This window comes from Cimex lectularius, unplaced genomic scaffold (assembly GCF_000648675.2).
Source record: "Cimex lectularius strain Harlan isolate CLEC.00 unplaced genomic scaffold, Clec_2.1 scaffold78, whole genome shotgun sequence".
In the NCBI taxonomy this organism is placed as follows: Eukaryota; Metazoa; Arthropoda; class Insecta; order Hemiptera; family Cimicidae; genus Cimex; species Cimex lectularius.
The window spans coordinates 1757367-1766385 of record NW_019392658.1 but is presented as its reverse complement, the minus strand read 5'-3'; the positions used below and the strand labels follow the sequence as shown (position 1 = coordinate 1766385).

The following is a 9019-nucleotide window of genomic DNA, read 5'->3' as shown; positions in this document are numbered from 1 at the left end:
TGGACTATAATGTGTGTTTACTTTATCATTTTTATATCCGTAATTGTTATATAAATAAATATATAAACTGGCCAGACTTACGCCAGTTCATTGTTTTTTTTGTAGTTTTTGTATATTTATAGTTAAACAAATTACAATATATATCAAAATATATATCAAAATATGGTTTGAAATATATAAATTGTAATTTATATTATAAAGTGGTCAAAACATTTATCTTAACAAATATAGTTCGAAAATTGGGCAAGCGTTTTTGTTTACACAAAAGTTATGAAGTAAAGTTCAACATATACATAAGTATTATACAAGTAATAAACAAAAGTAAAACAATACCTAATGTGTGTATAAAATTAATACGGTTAATTTTTGATAAAGAAAATATACACATATTTAGTTAAATTCCACAATACTTGCCAATAAGGTTTTGCAAGCCATAATTTAAAAAAAAAGTGTAATTTTTTAACATATTTATTTTACAACATACAACATTCATGTTACGAACTATTTTTTAGTATACTGATTTTGTACAAACACTTTTATTTTTAGCCAATTTTTGTTGGACAAAATGGGATGAAGTGTAATTAACTTTTGACACTACATTTTTTTTGGAGCTTTTTTATGTTTTATATGATCCTTGAAAAACTTTTTAACTATATTTTTTTGTTCCGTTGTCCACGGAATTAAAACTCTAGTCTTCTTTGTCTTCATCTCTGCGGTTTTCTCGGGGAGTGTTTTCCTTTGTTCATTCTCTTGAAGTAAATTTTCTCGCTCCTCAAAGCTATTTGTAAAATCTGTCATTTTCGTCACCGCTTTCACCTTCAATAATTTCTTCTTCAAGATTTACATTTATTTGCTCAAGTGTCTTTCCTTTAAATGCTTCCGTCTGCCCGTTTTCCATTAGTATGTAATAACAATTTAGAAATCTTTGCAGTTTGGTAAACATCATCTGGAAGCCTGTATGAATTTTTATGGACACCTAATGTGTGACCCATAAATGAAGCCAACTGTTCTATTTCTGCTTCTTTTAAGTCAAAAAGTTGGGTTAATGTGGCAAGATGTTTACGCAGTTTTGTTGACGAAATAGCTTCTGGGTTTGATACGCCCGCTTCGTTAGCCATTTTTTTTCAATACTTTATAACCCACGATTGGAGTAGTACAACCTGGTAGGCCAAACAAATAAATATTTTCTTCTGGAACACACTTATTTCTGTATTTCATAAGTATCTTAACATCATTTTGAATTTCTGGGCTAAATAATACTGGAACTCCACGGCCACGTTTACCTCGTACAACAATTCTTTTGAACTTACTTAAGAGGATTTTTTCTGTTGTTGTGAGGGCTTGATTAAACTCCTCATAAGATGTGTCTTCAATAAAAGTTTCATATATGTGTAAAGGCACCCTTTGTAGTTCTCCAGGTCTTCTTCTATTCAAAAGAATTATCCGGCAGTAAATTGTGTGTAACAAATCGGTGTATGCTTTGCTGTTGCCATTTGAACTAATCAGTCGTCCCACAGAGTCTTTAGCTTTCGTCGTTAAAAATGTTTTCATCTGTTTAATGTCCTTCGCTAGGGGAACAATAGTTACTTTGTTCCATTTATTAATATTAAGAGTATTAGCAGCATTATGGCTGATGTCAAATTTCCAATTGCTATTGAAACAGCCGAATCAAAGTGGCCATGCGTGTCTCCAATTCTTTCTCTTTTTCAATCGAAAATTTGGCTTTGTTTTTAAGAACTTCCTGAATCGCTATGTCACAGCACTGTTTTAAAGTCCCTGCTATGTTCATAGCATAAGTTGGTGATTTAAAAACTTTACGCTCATTGTCATATAATGATATTTGTTTCACCGAATCAAAAATTGTATCATAGTATTGAGGTTGGAGTACGTCAAACAGACTACGTACATTAGGTTCCCTGTCTTTTATTTCTATCAACAATCTGGCCAATTCCCTCATTTTTCTGGAAACTACATTTATAAAATGTTTTTCTCTGTGTATTTTTAAGTATCTGGCACCGTATAAACAGATTAAAAAATCTTTTTTAGCTACTAGTGATATTTCATCAGCCCTCATCGTTGGAAAAACAAAAGATATTAAGTCTTTATCTATGTCATGTAAGGCGATTAAAAACGTTTGGGACATACTTTGCAACTGTCTGCTTCCGGAATTTTTCGAGCATACTTTTTTATGTCTCCACAAAAATTTTCGCGAGTACATACCCATGCATTCAGTACATGGCAAGTACTCAGTTTTGGCATTAATTTTGCGCAAAGGTTTTGCTGTTTCTCCGCCTTGGTAAAAATTTCCTCTTTTACGAATAGAGGTGATCAGTTCTTTTTGCTCCTTGGAGTTTAGCGGAAACGAAAGAATTTGGATCACTTCGGTCTCTGTTTTGTGATTCCTTATTATATGACGTGCAAAATTTTGCCGCACTTATATCAAAAGAAGTAACAGTCGGAACATATCAACCCTCTAAAAACCAAAATGTCCTCTCATTAATGCCTCGTTCGTCCAAACACATCCCACCAACAATAAAATTTTCAGGGTGAAGGTATATAAATAGGTGAACTATAAATTAATAAATTGATCAAGAGAAACTGCTGGGAAAAATACGAGATCCAAGAGTAAAAGTGCTGGGGACTTCATAAAATTTTTTCCTCCTGTTTGTTACATAGGGCAGTTCATACCAAACTGAAAAACGTTGGATGTACCAGATTCGACCGAACAGTTGTCGAGATCCAAGAGAAAAAGTCCTGGGGACTTCATAATATTNGGTATATATATAAACTTTTATGAATCGGATTTCAAATTTTTTTCGCCAGTTGTAATGAAATAGAATTGACTTGATGAGGCTGCAAGTTAAAATTCAGGTTACCATTTCAATTTAAAAGTTTTACATTTTTTAAAATTGAAAACCCCCGCAAATATTATAACGTTTGAAAGTAGAGCTAATGACAAATAAGTACTTAAACAAATTACTATTTGAAAAGAAAAAGACACTTTTTAACTTTTTTAAACTTCCGAAAAAAATCTGTAAATATTACATTGTTTAAAAGTAGAACTTACGATAAAAAAAAAACTGCTCAACATCTTTTCCACGTTAAGTAGTTCTGGAACAAACCAGGGGGGACACTAACTAGATGGAACCTGTATATCTAAAGTTTTTATGAAAAGATTTTTAAATGGTTTTCGACATTTTATAGAAAATCGAATATTGATTTGATGAATCCGCCAATGAAAACACAGATTTCTGTTTTTAAAAAACTTGTTTAAGGAAATGAAAAATCCGTAATTATTGCAATATTTAAAAATAAGCTTGTGAGTGATAAGAAATGTTTATTTTTTTTCTATGTTGAGTAGTTTATGAGCAAACTAGGGGGATCACTAGCAAATTGACACCCTGTATATCAATAAAAGTAATATTGACTTAAGATTACATGCTTAAATTACTTAATGAAAACGTAAAATGGCTATTGACGTTGAGCCTGATCTAACAGGCATAATTTCTTTCCCGATTTCACTCCATAGCTTCTCCCTGGATATTTCGTTGGTGATTAACCTTGGATTTTTGTTTTAAAAAAATGGCCTATATAGTCGCCGTCGCGTTTGCATTATTCGCACGCTACCAGTGGAGGTGGTTCCCAGTACTTCTACTATTCGGTTTTTGGCGTCTTGTTCTCTCGTCGACCTCTGTCGCTCGTGTAGATCTAGCCTTAAACGAGGGTTTGTGTGACTGGATTTGTGAAACTTCTTGTAACGACTACTTCCCGGACATATTGAATGTTAAGGTCATACTGAATGGTAAGTTTGGATACATAGAAAGGAACATTGACGATGGTTCGGAAGATTTTAGATTGTAAGGATAGGATGCATTGGATGTAGGAACTTTTTGTTCAACCTCCAAGTTCGATGTCGCAATAAAGTATAAAATAGTTTATTAATGAGTCATTTGTTTTGTTTAGTCAGTTTGGATCGTTTGTCCAACAATTTTTTAAGAAGTCTGAAGCGTATGTTTAGTTCTTGTCTTCCAAGTTTTGTGTGTGCGGGTTCCATGTAAATCTTTGTCAATGAATAGCCTAAGTTAGCGGAGTGCGGACTACTTAGCTGAGGAGAAAAGGCTACTATTGTAGTAGATGGGAACAGGGGGTTTCTCCGAAGGGTGAAAGTGACACGTTCACATTTGTGTATATTTATTGCCATCTTCAACCGCTTCAAACTATGCTCAAGGTATGTGATATAGGTTTGCAGGTCGCTGATTCTGATCGCAGATCTTTATGAGAACAAAGGATGGCCGTATCTTCCACATAGGTGGTGAGGATCGTTTCAGAAAGGGCAGGAATGTCTCCGGTATACTGGTGTAGAGGATGCATCCTAAGATACTTCCTTGACTTGAAAGTACCTGTCGGATCGGGTAGTAGGTAAAAGGGAGAACTTTCTTAATCTTCCAGAGCAGCTCGAGTGGTTAACCAGTCGAGGATTGCTTCACTTATATACATCGGAGCAGCACTTATGCTCAAGAGCGGTAGCGATATTGTCTGGCACTGTTGAACAGTGGAATGAGAAATGAAGGATGGAAGAATGTGTTTAAGCAGGGGTTTTTCCAGGATTTTGCAATAAAGAAAATACAAATTTAAGTACAACGTAGTCACTACATACCTAGGATATAACAGCATGGGTTTCACTATTGTTTTGTCAGACGTTTACGTAGGACTCCCACGTCACAGAAAACCGTCACGAATCCCCAACAGACAAACACAACACATTTAACAATAAAAACTCATAAACTGAGAAACTGGTACAAAATCGGAAAACCACTATTACAAAACATTTATTAACAACAGAACACATATATAGTTCACACCATTCAAACCACTATACCAATTAAAACGGATGGCGAATGATGAAACGAGAGGATAGACAGGCCCGAATGATCAGTAACGGGCAAGTTCCAAGTTTATCACTCAGACTACAGGAGAATGTCTCACGACAAACAATGGCAAAATCTGAGCAATGACAGGAGGAAAAATTGTCATTCCTATGTTTGTACATAAATAATTAATCAACAGTTATAAAATGTAAACATAAATCTCCCCAGAAATAAGATTTTTTGAAATCATCGCTATAATTTAGTAGTAAGAAACGAAAAATAATAATGAAAGGTGGGGCTGGACGTTTGCCGCAGCCTTAAATAAATGTCCGTTTTTGGAATATTTAAGTGATTAATATTTGATAAATTATTTAGAAGACAAATGAACAATTTGAAATATTTTGACATGGATTTTCAGTTTAATTCGTTACAAGGTAGCTTTGTCGTTAACTGTTGGTTTGCTTTTTTTCTACAATAGATTATAAAAATTGGAAATATTTTTATTTCTTTGAGATCCTTCTGAGAGGATATCGGTACGTCAGGGTATTTGCACTTTTTGAAATTCGTTCGTTACCGTTTTGCTTTTTCTATCATCGCAGGGTTAGTCTGTCAGACACGTTCGGCATTTCGCAATGTTCAGTGTGTCTTTATATACAAAGAGTATTTTTTATTTAACGAAGTTGCTCATTTTGATCATCGACCTTTTTCGACAGAAAAAAGAAAACAATTGCAATTCAACTGGAAGAAGCATAAAAAAATAAATTATATTGGAAATTCGGTCGTGACTGATCATTTTTGTCTACATGATAAATAGACAAAAAACAGTATAACTGACAAAAGATATATAAATAAAAATGAAATAAAAATAATAAAAAGCATTGCACGCAAGAACGGCTACAACATAAACACGATCCGCAAAATTAAACAAAACGTACGAACTAACGAATCTCTTCAGTAAATTAGAAATTGAAACTACACTAAAAGACAACGTACAAAATCGGCAAACCACCAATACAAAACATTGACAAAACAAACCTTGATAAAAATTGTATAACCGTCATAACATGCCAAAATAAGACAAATAGATTGGACAGACAGGATGAAAAATAAATGACAGACACAAAGAACATATAATGACAGTTTAGGGACAATGAGGACCAAATGGGGAAATCTCAAAATTTATCTGTACTTTGATTTTCTTCCAATTTCCTTCTAAAATTCCGAGTTCTTCTGGACATGCTGGAGGGCTTAACCCCAACTCCATGCTGTGTGTCGCCAACGAGGGGTCAAACCAATTTAAAATATTTTTCCTGTTTGGGGACCAACGCGGTCTTCAACAGTATTTTCCTACGTAAATATAGCATTTCTTTCGATATCTAATCCTTGTGAATATTTGTTTTTGATAGGTTTACATATGAAAATGTATTCATTTGGATCATCCTGCTGTACGGTGATATGCCCATAATTACGCAAAGTAATCATTTTTAAAAAAAAAGGAATTAAATAGGGGTCTGAGGAGGCAGAGTGGGTGAGCTTGATCCCCGCGTTCGCTACACCCAAGCAGATAGTTGCACGTTAAGCACTCCTGTATGTATTTATGTACGTTAAAATTAAATTAATAATTTGCTTATAATTAATTATTTAATTAATATCTTTAATTAATAAATCTTTATTTGTATTTTGGTTTGCTTTTGTGAAACAAGTAGATGGGAAAAAACTTTGCCCGACCAATTTCAGCCAACAAGGCAACAACCTATCATATTTCATATTTAAATGGCCATAACGAATCGTAAATAAGGATCTAACGATAACCCTGTAAATCTAACTTGGGGCAGTCCTTTTGGAGCCTAACAGCCTGTCCGACCAAAATGTTATTTAAAGTACACAAATGAACTTGAATGACCTTTCCAAGGTAGAAAGTTTTTTCTTTATGAAATATTCCTTGTGAGTCTGAGAAACAATATTTTGGAGAGAATAATGAAAAAAGACCGGGAGGGGATTATTTAAATGAGGACGGAGAGGCGCAAAATAAATTATGTCGTCAGAGGTCCTTTGAGCGGGATATTTTATTTTTCAATGAAGTTAATTCATTTTGAGTGACTAAGATTAGAGTAACCCCTATGAGAATTTATAATTTGATTAGTATCGTCTATGAGACCCGCCGGCTAAGGAGACATGCGGGAGCGTTTAAATAAGTGAAATAAATTTTAGAGGTGATTCTGATCAGGTAGTATGGGGCAGGGGAAGTCAGAATGTGTAGCTCCCACGAGAAAATGCATGGCCTAATGGCGAGCGATCTTCACCACTCAAAACATAACTGGCAATTTACTATGCTGAAAATGTCAGTTTTATGCCTTATCCGGCTAATAAAGGATATCCTGATATTTATTAGTTAGTTTGCAGTATCACATGACTACATCGAATAGTTTTAACTTTAGCTTTAATTAAGAAAAATATACATTGCAATTGTAAGCTTCCCGTAGGGAAAGAATGAAAGATATAAAACTTCTTAAGATATTTTATTTTGACAGGGATAACCGAAGAGAAAGCTACATTATATCTACTGTACAATACAGTAAGCAAGAATATCCTATTATTGAGGATCGGTAGTATTCGGCCATAAGAGTGTTCACCCTACGACTCGGAGGAAGACCTGCGCTCTATCCTAAGTACAACTCTGAAACAAAATCACTCACCTATATATATTACGCAGGGCGGGCGACCAGGACCCGAGGGGTTAAAAGCCTGGGTAGGCCCGTACCCCATCCCTAAAAGGTCCGGGACCTGGTGGACTCACGAGTCCTGTATAAACCTTTTGGACCTATTTACAAACCCCAAGATTGTGGACCATTTTATCCTGGGGAGTGTTTTAGTTATGTCCTCTCCTTCGAAAGTATCAAATCTTTCCCTAGCATACCTATCGCATTCTGCAAGGTAGTGTCGAGCCGTTTCTTCCTTTGTTTCGCAGAAGCGGCAAAAAGGGTCTGGTAGAGTACCCATTATAAAGAGATGTCTAGTCAAGGGGCAATGGCCCGTTAGGATACCTATCAGCCTCCTAATTCCCCTCCTAGAGTGAGAGAACAACCATTTTGTTTCTTTAGGTTTGATTTCCTTCAAAAACTCCTTCGATTGCCTGCATCCGGGGGACATATTTCATTCTTTAAGGAATTGTTTCATACCCCAGCAACTTATACTCTCTTTCGCTGTGCTTAAAGAGTGGGGCAATACTGGTTGTGGCCTGATGAACTCAGTATTTGATCCTTCCTTGGCCAGGCTGTCCACCTCTTCATTGCCATAGTGCCCCTTATGAGCAGGTATCCATATGAGGGTTACCTTATTCTCATACCTGGTAGTAATCCTATTAATGAGTTCAACGGTTTCCTCTACCAGCCTAGATGTTGATAACTCTTTTTGTAGTGATTTCAGACTGGCCTGACTGTCGGAAAAAATTTTAATAACTTTTCCCTTAATATTGCTATCCATAAGTGTTCTGCAGCAAACATTGATGGCCCAGACCTCTGCCTGAAAGACCGAGGTGTTATTACCAAGAGGGGAGGAGATGCTGATCCCTAATTTAGGTATGTGTATTCCAGCACCGCTTCCCTTTTCCTTAATGAGTGAGCCATCGGTGAAGCAGTCTATGCTACGATGGTCATCATCAGACCTATAGTTATAGTCACAGGGAGTAACTACCTGAAAGTACTTTTGCCCTAAAGGTGTTTTCACCTTTTTATCGCTTACGCCCAGTAGTTGGTTGTTGACCTTACTCAATAAATGTAGAATTTTCGAGTGTCCCATATTATTTCCCTTATGGTTCCAGCTGCCTTCACTGACTAATCTATAGCAGCTGGTTAGTGCTTTAACCTTGACCTCAATGTAAAGAGGTGTAGTGTTAGTTATCACTTCCAAAGCTAGGGTTGGTGTAGTGGGAAATGCTCCCGTCATCATCATACAACCTAGTCTTTGGAATGACCTTAGCTTGTTAATAGCCCCTTTGTTTTCTAGCCCTTTCCACCAAACTAGGGCTGCAAATAGAAATCTTGGTAGTATAATCGCGGTGTATATCCATTTGGCCACCCATGGTTTAATACCCCATGTTCTACCAACGATTCTCCTACACTGCACCATGGATATAGTGCCTTTCCTATGTA

At 35.7% G+C, this 9019-nt stretch overlaps 1 pseudogene; it reads right to left on the bottom strand.

Annotated features, from left to right (window-relative positions):
• Positions 1-368: 368 nt before the first annotated feature.
• On the bottom strand, positions 369-1643 carry LOC112126205 (annotated as a pseudogene).
• Between the last annotated feature and the right edge of the window lie 7376 nt (positions 1644-9019).